Below are 13,284 nucleotides of genomic sequence, written 5' to 3'. Positions count from 1 at the left end.
GCTTCCAGTCTAACCAGATGCAGCTGAGTATCAGAGTTTTACAAGAAGCGACTGTACAACCTGACTATCTGTTCAACCCAGTTACCCGGTTCTATCAACGCAGTTTCTCGGTCAACCCAATACCCCTTAGTAAGACAGGATGTCAGATTTACTGGCTTCTGACTACCCGTAAAGGCTGCTAAAGATGAATATTACTTACATATTTATTTTCTACATGACTGACATCGGATCGAAATAATCTCTCCATTACTCCGTCTCATTGAATAAAAATTATACTCTTTGACCCAACCATTTCATTTAATCATAGGCACCAAACATTAGAAAGCATCTTTTAATTAGCTAGCAATTATTATATCATCGACCAATTAAAGACATGAAAAAAATAAACTAATTCGTGCACCAACATGTGCGTGAGTGCTTACAAGCGGCTTAATAACAGTTTACACGGGGAAACTATAAATCGTACTTAACATAGATTAAATAATGATTACGTGTAACCGCAGCCTTACCGGAAAACTAGTGCCCTATACGATGTTATGTAAATCGTTTATAATTATTGATAATGTTATCTAGGAACGAGTGGTTGATGCATGAGCTTCTGAGCACAGATTGATCGGTCCTGAACTTCCCTATACATCTCTCTTGCTTGTAGCTGATCCAATTATCTAAGAATAGTGTCCGTCATTATAGTAAATATTTGCAACTGGTGCAACTGCTTGGTAAAGGGAATATACAGGGTGCGCCACATTACATTATGCAAGCTTCATTTTGTTACTTTCTAACTTTCAACACTGACTATTTTTATTGAAATTAAACGTTTCTAGAAACAGTTATTTAAATAGGAAACCCGATGGCTGATGACTCATCTCAAGCAACCTTTTTTAATATTTTCAACCTAATATAACATGCTTAAACTAAAAAATACATTAATTTATCCACGGCCGTTGTACAGCCTTCGTTTTAATTACATAAGTGATAAAATATACAAGAGTATTCATACACATCATATACAGACTTTGAACATCGTACATAATATACTTCATATGTCTGTCATAATAATAACTATCTAGGTATGTATATTATTCTTGGAATACCTTTTTCGACTCGGTACAAAAACTAAACTGCCAATATTAGCATACAAAGCACATAAGTATGTAACAAAAATAATAATTAATAAGTTTTTGTGTGTGGACAAGCTTTGTCGATAACACATGTTCAATCTTCGGCCAAATAAAACAGCAGTAGGTATACATAGACAGGTGTATGTAAGTGTTGCTATATGCATGTATTAAATGCAAATGAAGGAAAATAATAATTAACGCCCCAGCTAAAGTGGTCCTACTGGTGGTGGAAATGTTATTCTACTGTTCTATCATCCTCCGAGCCTTTGAAGCGACTGCCTATCTGACCTCCTCAACCCAGTTACCCGGACAACCCGATATCCCTCGGTTTGACTGGTGTCAGACTTACTGGCTACCCATAACGACTGCCAAGGATGTTATTCTACTGTTCCAATTTGGACAAAATGTTATTTTTGCCGACAATATTTCCTACACGAATTATAACTCAGAGATTGTAGGAAAATTATAACTCATAGTCAGTATGGACTCCTCTGCACTTGAGAGTGTCAGGTGGTATGTATGAAAATGCTGATTAGCGACTGTTTCACATGGTTTTGTTACCAAAAAACGTATCATCCGTTGCAGCGCCCCATAACGTCTCAAATCAAGCCAGACGATGCAATTACTTCCACGTTACATAAAACTGCTTTCAGTTATTGGTTATGTACTGTAAGTACTATTTAGGAATTGGGAACTCATTATAAAGAATATAATATTATGGATAGTAAAACTATTTTGCGATAACGGTTAGGTATGTAGCTCCTGAAAGTACTATTAAGGAATTGTTACCCACTACAAGGGTATATAAGAATTAATATCAAGAAATTAAATAAGATCATTTTATAAATATGCAGTTATGGCTAGGAAAGTATAGAAATTAAGGGAGATAATTGTGGTTTCTTTAGAGCTGTGTGTTATTAGTTTTAACAGTCTTAAGGTGGACACACATTGATATTATCACACAAAATCGCGCCAAATCGAATTTGAAAATGATTAACTTACACGAATATTATGAAACCTTGCACACGTACGTCAAATCGTTCGATTTTGTACAACTGACAGTTACATTATGACAACACCTGTCACTGAAGGTAAAGAGGAACGATTCATTAGGTGCACCTATTACATTTTTTGTTTAATTATTGGTCCGTTTGTTGTATCATTACGTACATGTATATACACATGTTATGGCATTGCTGTAATGCCTTTTCAATTATGATGTGATATTAATCAATTAACCATATAAGTAAAGTCAGCTACGTATGCGACATTGAAAGATGTACTCCGGCCTTACTCTTAATACTCACCGATTATTATCTAAGAGTCTATAAATCACTTGATTTATTAATATTTATGAACTTAAATTAAATAAATCCAAACATGCTGAGAAATTAAGTGTTTAATTTTTATTGTCAATATTATGAAAGCTTGTCGTAGTAATTGCCATAATACACATATGTACATAATTTTGGATTTTAACTAGAAAGCAGAAAACTTTAATAAGTCAAGATTTTGTTCTGACTGATGTCCTTAACTGAGAATGCTCTGGCTATGACAAATTACAGCTACACCCATTTCCTATAACTCCCCAGTTTATTTAAGTTTGTTCTGAAATATACCCGAAATTAGGATTATCTACATCAAATGTAGATAATATCAAGTTGAAAAATGGTGTCAAGTCCTAATAATGATCTAACTGAAAAATAGACAGTTCCTGAAATTGCAAAAACGATGAAGGAAATGAACTTCTTTCAAACATAATATTGATGTATGATCTGTGATGTAAGATTTACTTATAGCTAAGTTAAGGGAAAGTAATTTGCAATAAACCTTACCTTCTGACAGCTTAAGATTTTGCGAAATAAATTATACAATTGCTTTCCTTCATTCGTCACTTATAATAGAAAGGAAACCTATATCTTCGATAAGCTAGTTTATACCAATACATTTTTTATCGTATAGGTATTAGTTTGACATATTTTCAAAGAGATGTATAGATTTATAATAGATAAATAAAAAAGTGATAGCCTGATTATGAAGAATACAACGAATAAATAAATTATTAACAAGAGAAAAAAGTTTTATAACAAAAGATGTTTTATTACAAACCACATTATCAGGCATCCAAAACCGAATAATATATCTGATATTATTTACATAACTTTACAGTCGATAATCGAAAACCAAAGTTATGTTGCAGCAAATGTAATTAACATTACTCAACGATTTTATCGATACGAAAAAATCGATTTTATTGTATTTAAAATGGCAATGCAATTAACATACTTGCAAACAAGCAAAATGGCAGCAGGAAATAAAAATATGTGAAGTCGTTAGATTATACTGATGATGATTATCTTTACTTCCGAATAATTTACTTTTTGCACTATTATTTATAAGTTAATAAATACTATAAATAAATAATATATTTATAAATATACCCGGCATAGATAGCTGGGTACCTATATTTATATTCCTAATGATCTTGCATTACTTTATTGGCATTTTTTTACTTCACTTACTCATATACTTTACTGTTGTGGTATCATATTGTACCAATGTAATTTTTACAGGGTTTTAGAAAAAATATGTGTAATTCTTATTAATAAAAATATAATTGGAATAAAACAAGGCTTTCGTAGTGGTAACTTTTTTTTCCTATCATAATCATGGCAATAAAAACATTTATTATGCGCTACGTTCACCCAGATACTTATTCAACTAATTTCTAAAGATTCAAATAAACTGAATAACCTGGTGACATATTACATCCATCAACACAGAAACTAATTTAACTAAATCATTAAAATACCTAAGTATGCAATTTACTTCTTATTCAGACCAAAGTATGTTCAAGTCAGTAACGCAAAGAGCAATTCATAATACACCTCTTAACTGACATAACCAATTGATTGAATGCATATTGCTGTATTGAAATCTTCGTTACCTAACGTAGGTGAAATTTTATCAAATTACCTCTGTATCCTTTCGAATTTTAATGCAATAAACAGTTATATTCAATCATAAAATTTCATGCAGGTTAGTTCCAAATCTTTCATGGATTGATAATGATTACAGTGTGCATCAGAACCGGGGATCGTCCTTGGGTACATTTCTATAGTGAATACAGGGGTAATCATCGGTTGTGTGTCACCATTTCATTATGGTTGTCTCAAAAGGGCTTCAACGTATTGGCTTCGGCTCCACGTTCGGTTCCCAAAAATCCGGGCTTTTATAATGCCATGGGTCTGGTAGAGAGAGACATATTTACAAAATAGTATGTAATATTGCTTATAGTATCACTTCATTTTAATTATTTTATTAAATCGTTATTTTCACTCAATCCATTATGGGCACAATGCATGAAATAAACAACTTTTTTTTTTAGTATGCTTATTAAGGAGGCTTGTTCATCCTTATCTGTAATTCTTAAGTAAGGTTATCCTATCCGGAACAATGTAAGGAAAATAGTTAACATTCCCATTTTTGGATTTAATTAACGCCTAGTATGGATTTGGTCTATTTCCGAGTATTACGGGGCTCACGCAAATCCGTATAGTGCATAACAAGCATGTAGTGCTTGATATCTTCTAGGAGATAATTCTGATTCAGGTAGCTAGTCGAACAGTTTACGTGAGATAACATGAAGTGGACTTGCAGTAACTGAAAAACAGTAAAAATGTATGAACATGAAATTTTGGTCATGCGAAAGGCATGGAATGGTTAACAAGTTTGACTATCGCAAAGTACTTGTTGCTATCATTAGATTACTAAAGTTATTTTATGTAACATTATACTATTTTCTACGTTCATACATTGCCAATATTCAATTCGATAAACTGAAGATAATTTTCAGACGAAAAAAATATACTAAGTACCACCTTAATAACTAACCTCTATCCTTACTTCGATAACATACGATACTTTAATAATGCTTAACTTATAATTAAGTTTGCATTTTAATCACCTCATTGGTCTAGTTGTAAGAAGCTAAAAGCCCCGTAACAGCCGGTATCAGACCTGTGAGATATCGGCGACGATAGGCCTGCTCAGTGTATGTTCGATTACATAAAGTTACAGAGAAATTGGAAGCTAATGGTGGGAAAATAAGCTTTCGGTGTTGTAGGATAATCATGAACATGTAGACGCCCAATTAACTCACAAAAGCAGGTTCTCATATAATATTTGTTACTGATTATAGAAGGCATCTGAACTTAAAAAATGACACTCCTTTATTCTCATTTGTAAATCATAATTGAAAAAGAAAACCGTCTATTTTTACCAATTTTTTTTTTATACTTACGTGTTTTAACTTCCTGGCTCCTGTAACACGGGTCTCACCTAGCACAGGAGCCATGGCTTCCAAAATAATTGTACCTTATTTTTATGCCAATAAAACATTTATTATTAACTTAAACAATTACAAAGAATGCTAACCTATTGAAATAATTTTTTATATGCCGAAATCTGTTAAATACACGGTTTTAATGTTAAACTGACAGTGATCATTATCATAAGATTTATGCCCTTGTTGGCACTTCAAAATTATGATCTGACTTGATTGATTGCATTACGTTTATGGGAAACATAAAATATTGGCCATCAGCGGATTAAACTGAATATGAACGTATATATACATTTTCACTGACAACATAAACGTACGTAAGTAAATCTTAAATTAAAAGAACTGTTTACTTTGAAAATCGAAAGTACAAATTCATCATAGTGAACTTTAAGGAAACCGACGTTTACACTGTTCTTTCATCAGAGATGTCCAGATGCCGTTCAAAATGAATATGAATCAGATTTTTTGACTTATTACGTCTATATGTTCACGATTGGGTACCCTATACAGCGAAAGCTTACTTTCCCACCATGGGTCACTTATTCCTCAGTAACTTTATGTAATCCCACTACTTGATGAACCTGGCACTAAAAAGCTAAACCTACTAACAAGTCATCAGCACTTAAAGTCTTGATCTCTTCGGTCGTGATCACCAAAGTCAACAATACAATTTATGCGTGACTTCGACCACTTACAATGTAACTGGACAGTGTGCTGTACAGTTTGACACGACTTGTAGCAGCACGTTGAAGGAATTTTTCTTAAATGTCAAATACAATTAACGGACACGCTCCACGTTCGGTCATTTCAACGACAAACTGAATATAGATATCGTAATAGTATTTTTTTATACAGAGTGTTGTTTGTAGCATTTATAGGATGTATTTTCTTTATTTTTCTATTCGTCCAAATTCAAAATATTATTTATTTCAGATCTCATATACCTGATATTCGGTTTTTGGTCACTAGTGAGTAATGGCTCAATGATATTCCATGTGCCGTATGCACCTAAATAATTTGTATGGCGTATTCTTTCTTAAACATAAATCATTATTTAGCCCCAACTCAGTTGAAAGGTTAAAATACTGAAAGTCGTATTGCTGTTTATGAAGGAAATCATTACTGCGTCTTGAGTATCTTATAATGATATCATGTCAGCAAAAGAATAAGTACATGCTTATAACAACCCCATCAATGAAGTTGTCCGCGTAAAATTTATATAAAAATCACCCCGTATTAACTGAAGGTGCAATTTTTTATAAATTTTCGTAACAAAAGCATTACAAATAAAATGTCGTCGTACTTAACATTTATGCTCGATATATCTCAAACCAGTTGATCGTGTTCGCGCTACTTCCTCGTTTATCTTTGTTAACTCGTCGTGTATATTATGTAGGTATGGCGACCACCATAAATGGATACATAGGCTGTGACTACAACTGTTTGTTAACTTGGAAACTGAGCTTGAAGCTCACCGGACAGTGCATACGTCACGTAAAGTATTCAGTTACCATCTCGAAGGACATGCGCGTTTGGGGCTAGTCCAGTGAGCAAAAGTTCAATGTAACTATTTTAGTTTGTAGTATTGAAAGGTAACTTTTATATATATAGAGTTAATATGTCCTAACCTAACTAAGAATAAGTCAAAATAAAATAGGTACCTATTTGAAGCAATTCTCTACAATCTCTACAATTTAATAGTTCATGAAATTAACAAAATTGCTTCAAATACGTCAGTTTAATAAAACCGATGATCAAAGCTCAACCACTGTACACGCGCCCCAACCGCAATCAAACCAGTTATCTCATAACACCGATGAACTAAAATCGAGCAAGAAGAACGGCAACTAATTCAAGGTGAATGTCAAACAATAAATAAATGTATGGAAGCGAATCACTTCCTACACTACCGCACATTGTCGATTTAGTACTGAGGACGATGTTCGTTTGTTCTATAAGTACTGCAACGAAAGGGTTAATGACCGTGCCTTTCCTTTGTTCTCGAGGTCTATGTTATTGCTGAACAAACAACATTAATGTCGAGATTAAGTGTACCTGTACAGTGAAATATGAACGTGTTTTATTTTCAGAATATAATGGAGCTGAATGTTCTGTTCGGCTCAGAAGCCTTTGCGGATGAAATATGCTATGAGAGGTTAATTATTATGTAGTAAATATCTAAATAAATTTTATGTTTCTGAAATCTTGGAGTCGTTTCACAAGTTTATGAACGAGACTGCAAGTCTGCGCAATAATGGGTTGGACCCACCGGAGTCCAAAATAAAGGACTTATTATTTCTTATCGAACCGATCCTTTCAGATGATTAAAGGCCTCTCAAGCTTTATGAAGTGTAATGAGAATCATTACAACATACAATGTAAGACATCAATTCATCTCCGCAACCATACCATTTATAGCTTCACCACAAGGAAATGCACATCACTTACACACTTAAATACGTTTAACAAATCACTCTTCATAAACCACACACCCACACAATGACAGCTTTATTCTTTCTCACAATTGTCACAAAGTATCTCCATCAAAGAAGCAATAAGCGTCGAAATGCTTTTGGCGCCCTCCCACAGAGCTGTCAATCAGGTTGACACCTACCGGATTTGTGCTACAACCAATCTGACTAGACCTATTGACGTCGCTTTAGTACCCCTTCTAGAGACCAATATGTAGGAACTTTGTCGGGATGAGGTAGGTCACGTTATACTGGTGGGTGAAACAATTTAGTACTGCATCCGTTCTCCGTTTCTTTATTGATAGTACTCTATGAGGAGCCAGTGATATTCATGTGAACTAGATTGTGCATTCACTGGCAGTAAAATGGTTATGGTTTTGTTTTGTACTTGGTTATTTTACTAAACATTTACTCGCTGAAGAATAATGTATAGTATGTCCCTGAGGTTTCTTGACAACAATTCGTTGTAAGAAGTAAAATATATCTTGTTGTAAGTCACTTCTTATTTTAATCCTCTTATAAATATGTACATTATTATAATCATGAATACATCATAGTAAATCATTCCGACCTTAAAATAAAAGAGTTTTAGGTAACTTAATTCTTAAGATATTTAAAACCACATGCAAAGATAAGAATCTATCTAACATTGTATACTTATTTACACGTGTTAGTGTTTAAACATTCATAATTACCAGTTGACCTGCAGCTGTTGTGATTTATCACACGAAAGAGGCCGCATTTGATAGCTTGATAATTCAATTAAGGGTAATAGGCCTACATGAATATAATGTTTTGATATGTATATTTAAATCGGTTTTTATTTATGTCATCTCGGCTAGCAACATTCATTAGCTGTGCTAAAATGTTTTGACATAATTTAGTTTTATAATCAGTTGCATTTATGTCATGGCACGAGAGATAAAGTGACATTAAAAAATACTTTGCATTATTTGTGGTTATGAATATAGACCCATAAGCGTAGTCAGGTACGATGCAACAATAATATTATCGGAGATTTCGATAAATCCAACATCCAGCAAGGGTGGTGGAAAAAAAGATAAGTAGTAACATGATGGTAAAATTGATAAACTGCTTTCCTGAATTACATAGGTGGTTCTAAATAATTTCAGAGACTAACGATACGCAATATTTATATAATTAATAAGATAGGCTCTTCACTTTTTAATACATTTGCCAAATCCATCGTAAAAATATATTTTGAAGTGACAAAAAGACAGGATTAAGCCAATACAATAAATAGCGCATGTCATTACATAGAACACAACATAGTGAGCATCAGAATCATTAATCAGAATCACGTATGGTTTTTCTGCTCATGCATCACATAAAACAATAACTGATAGTTTTTTCTATATAATACTAATAGATTAGTCATGTCATATCGTCAAGTTGAAAGATTATTGATGTCAGACGGAAGACGTTAACAGACAGTACTACAGACTGCAATATTTCATCATTGTGTCGTCCTGTGTCGGAAGGCAAGGTAGAATCATAGTTGTCATTTGATCATCCTAACAGATGTTTGTAAATGTTGTGTATATATTTATGACGCATAGGAATGGGAAACGCATTATAAAAAAAATCTTGAGCATCGTATGGGACAAAAACTAGGAGGACTGCCTAGTACCTAGAGGTATATGTTTAATGTTTCTGAGGATGACCAATTAAACGATATATGGATTGTGTGGAAAACGATATGGCAAAAAAATTATCACTGATGATATAACTCTAAAAAAGTAAAGGAAAAGAATGCGTAAAATGAGTTGAGGGCTGCAAATTACACGGGCTAAAACGGTTTACGCTGCTTAATTTGCACGTAGTATTTTTTTATCTCAATAATTAAGAATCTTTAAGCCTAAATACAGCACGAGCTTTGGACCCAGCACAAATAAAAAATATTTATAAAGTTTAATTCAAACTGTTAAGTGTATATTGTAATTGTTTTCTTGATTGTTGGCACGTGCAAAGATCTAGATAAAGTGAATGGAATTCGCTGGATGCGGGCAAAACCTGAATACTAAATTATATTGCGATGTTAGAGAGGCCTGGGTAAGAAGACGACTTTCCGATCGAATTGTAATGCTCTTTATATCTTTGTGAAAATATGTGTACCTAATGTGTAAAATTCATTTTCATAAAAACATGTAAGTAAAAAATAATACTTCTTAAATAAAAAAGATGAAATATACTATTGAATATTTAACAACAGCTGTTTTCAGCTTTAAAAATAAATCATATCTCGGTCTCGAACATTAATTTAAATTGTTCTTGATATGCACAGAACTTTTATATGCCATTAACACATCATAAATAACAGTCATACATCTGATCTTCATGATGTCGTAACTGCACTCCAAACACAGAAAAGCCATGGCCAAATGCCATCAAGATTGCTTTCAATATTATTTATCGAAGACAAAACTTTTTAATCGAATTGTTACGTGCGTGAATCACGAGATGTCGTTACAACCTTCGAGCTAACAATGTAGGTTAAGAGCCTATTTACTGCACATCTTTTAAGTCTATTTTATTGTTATTATTTAATACACTAAGTTGTCTGTCTTTAAGTCAAATTAATTCACTTCATCCATGCTTCCTCAGCTACTAATGTCTTTAGAAATTATATGCTCATAAACTTGGACCTTTTGAAACAATTTAGGTAAGAGTCCAGCCTTCCTCATCATCCTCATTAAGAGAATATAAGATTTCTTTACCATCAGTCTATGTCCTACATCATGTTAGTCTAATGCGATACTGAGTGCACCCAGTTGTTTTTATTGTGCCACAAAAAAATCCATGAAATGTCCACACAATAACACCCAAAACCTCTAACCTATCTCCTAGCCTAACCATGTATGGACCTCGTACAATTCCCCTGAACAGCGGCTCATTGTCATTGTATGATAATATAATACATGACGGCTTATAATGACAGACAAATTTGAGCCTCCCATTTCATGCTCGCCAGTTTACTTGGCACTTAGCACTGACAATGGCCTACCACCCGCCTACAAACCCAAGTATATTTAGAATTTAGATAAAGATGTTGTCATTATAATTCTCTATACCCTTTCAAGGCAAATTACTTTATTTTGATGAAGTGTGTAATTCAATTTAAGATGAATGGGCGCTTTAGAATAATCAATACAAGTTTATGATAGTTCGATTTGAGATGTTTTGATGTTTTTAATTGAACAAGTAGGTTATTAGATTGAAGCGTTAAATTGGTGTAACTGATTTAGAACGGTTTTGAGTTATTACCACATAACACCTGTCGTTGCTGAATGGATAAACCTTGAATGAATTTGCGTTGAATGACCCTTTATTCTGGACTAAATTAAAAAATCTTCTTTGCAATCTAGGAATAGTAACCTACCTCTTGTTCAAAGAAGATATTTTAATAAACATAATAACGCATCCATTACTAGTCATATCACGTGAGCCATAAAATAGTTGACCCTACCATAAACTAAGTTTACTTTATAATTCAACATAAAGTAGCAATTGTAAACAGTAGTTTCATAGCTCAAATGTCCCCTCGATAAGAACAAACTTATCTGCAAGTAATCTAAGACAGCATGAGCCACTGAAATGGCCCCATTCATCTAAAGGTTGCCTTGCGAAACATCGTTTCTTCACACCTAAATACTCTACAATGCAAGACAGAATTCAGACCAAATGTTATAGCAGTTCTTATAAGGAATAAAGAGATACATTTTGGTCAAAAAACGTGCGATAGACTGATTACAAACGTCTTTATTAAGTCGAAACACGTGTTATCTAGAATATGGATCGAATACAAATTGATTGTGTCACTCTAGTGGTTTATGGCTTAAGTTAGATGGTAAAACAAATGCACAGTGATTAAAATTTTGAAGTATTTTCCTTAAGGCGTGAAAACAACATGGCTATCGTTCTTTCCAAGTGCTCTATACCACTTTGTACACCACTTATCTTCAATGCATATGTCAGCTGTTGCTTCAGCTGTTTACAAAGAGATAGCTTTGAACTGAACTTATACGCTATTGAAATCGCATCTTTGCACATAAAACCTTCCAGCTACATCCACAGATCTATTAAACATTTACACTTGCAACACTAAGGTATGCCTCAAGCCTAGTGTTGCTTCGCGGATTCGTTTCCTAACATCAAATTCTGAAGCAGTACTACATATTTAACTCTTGAACAACAGTTGATCACGCCTCAGCCAGATACAAGGCACATTTATCTATCTATTATGAAGTAGAGCCCCCAACGTTCGTCTATCATTATTCAATCTAGAGAACGTCAAATACCAGATGTCTTGGGTCGATAAATCGCTGATTATTACTATCAAGTAAGTTGGTGCCACTAAAGATTGCTAGTTGCTATTGTGCGCAACACTAATAAACATACTTTCGGACTAACTATAGATATTAATTTACATTGATATTACGAAACTGTTTGGCATAACAAGGTTGGCATGCCAGAGGGTTACGGTGAGTTGGAAAACGAAAATATCGTACTTGAGTCTAAAACTATTTCTAAACAAATTGTTAAGTTTATGGTGAAATCTGTTTTAGTTTCTTTATGAAACTCTTCGGGCAAAGACTACCTTACTTGGAAGTTACATACTGCATCCATTGATGACTTGGCTCAATTGCGCTAAATACAAATAAGCTAACAGTTGCAAGATGATATGCAATCACATGCAGATAGAAGTAGGGTGCGAGGAGCCATACGTATCTATGGCATATCTAACTCTATTTTTCACATTTCTCTTAGAACTATAATTTAATATTATTTAGGCTGATGTTGATGATTATACACAAGATTCTAAATATTCAACCATCTTTAGCATATTATTTGGGTTATGAAAATCTACCAGCCTCTCGTTATCTGCTGTTACTAATTTGTGGATCGGTTCAACCTGCGCGAGCGCATAATCGTAGGCACATTACCTTATTACGTCATGTTGGTAATAGTTAAGTATGTGGTTGAATTTACCTTTCTATGGGTTTTATGAAATCATTAATTAAGGTCAGGTTTCAACTAAGAATTTTGGATTTAAGATTGGGCACATTCCACTTTCTGTAGGAGCTTTAGCCAATTTCGAAAAAAATCTTACTGGAAAAAGTCTGTAAGTATCTAAAGTTCTTTTGACCTTACGTCCTTTAAAATTCACGGAGATATTATGACGCAAATGCCAAATGAAATAAATAAAAAAGTACTACTGGCAATTCGAAATAAGCATATGCAACTTTTTTTTCAATTATCATTCCTCGACTTGCATAAATAGACCTTTTAAAGTTTCAAATGTCAAAGTGGTTTTTTCCTCAAGTGG

This window comes from Helicoverpa armigera, chromosome 4 (genome assembly GCF_030705265.1).
Source record: "Helicoverpa armigera isolate CAAS_96S chromosome 4, ASM3070526v1, whole genome shotgun sequence".
Classification (NCBI taxonomy): domain Eukaryota; kingdom Metazoa; phylum Arthropoda; class Insecta; order Lepidoptera; family Noctuidae; genus Helicoverpa; species Helicoverpa armigera.
This window is presented reverse-complemented; position numbering follows the sequence as displayed.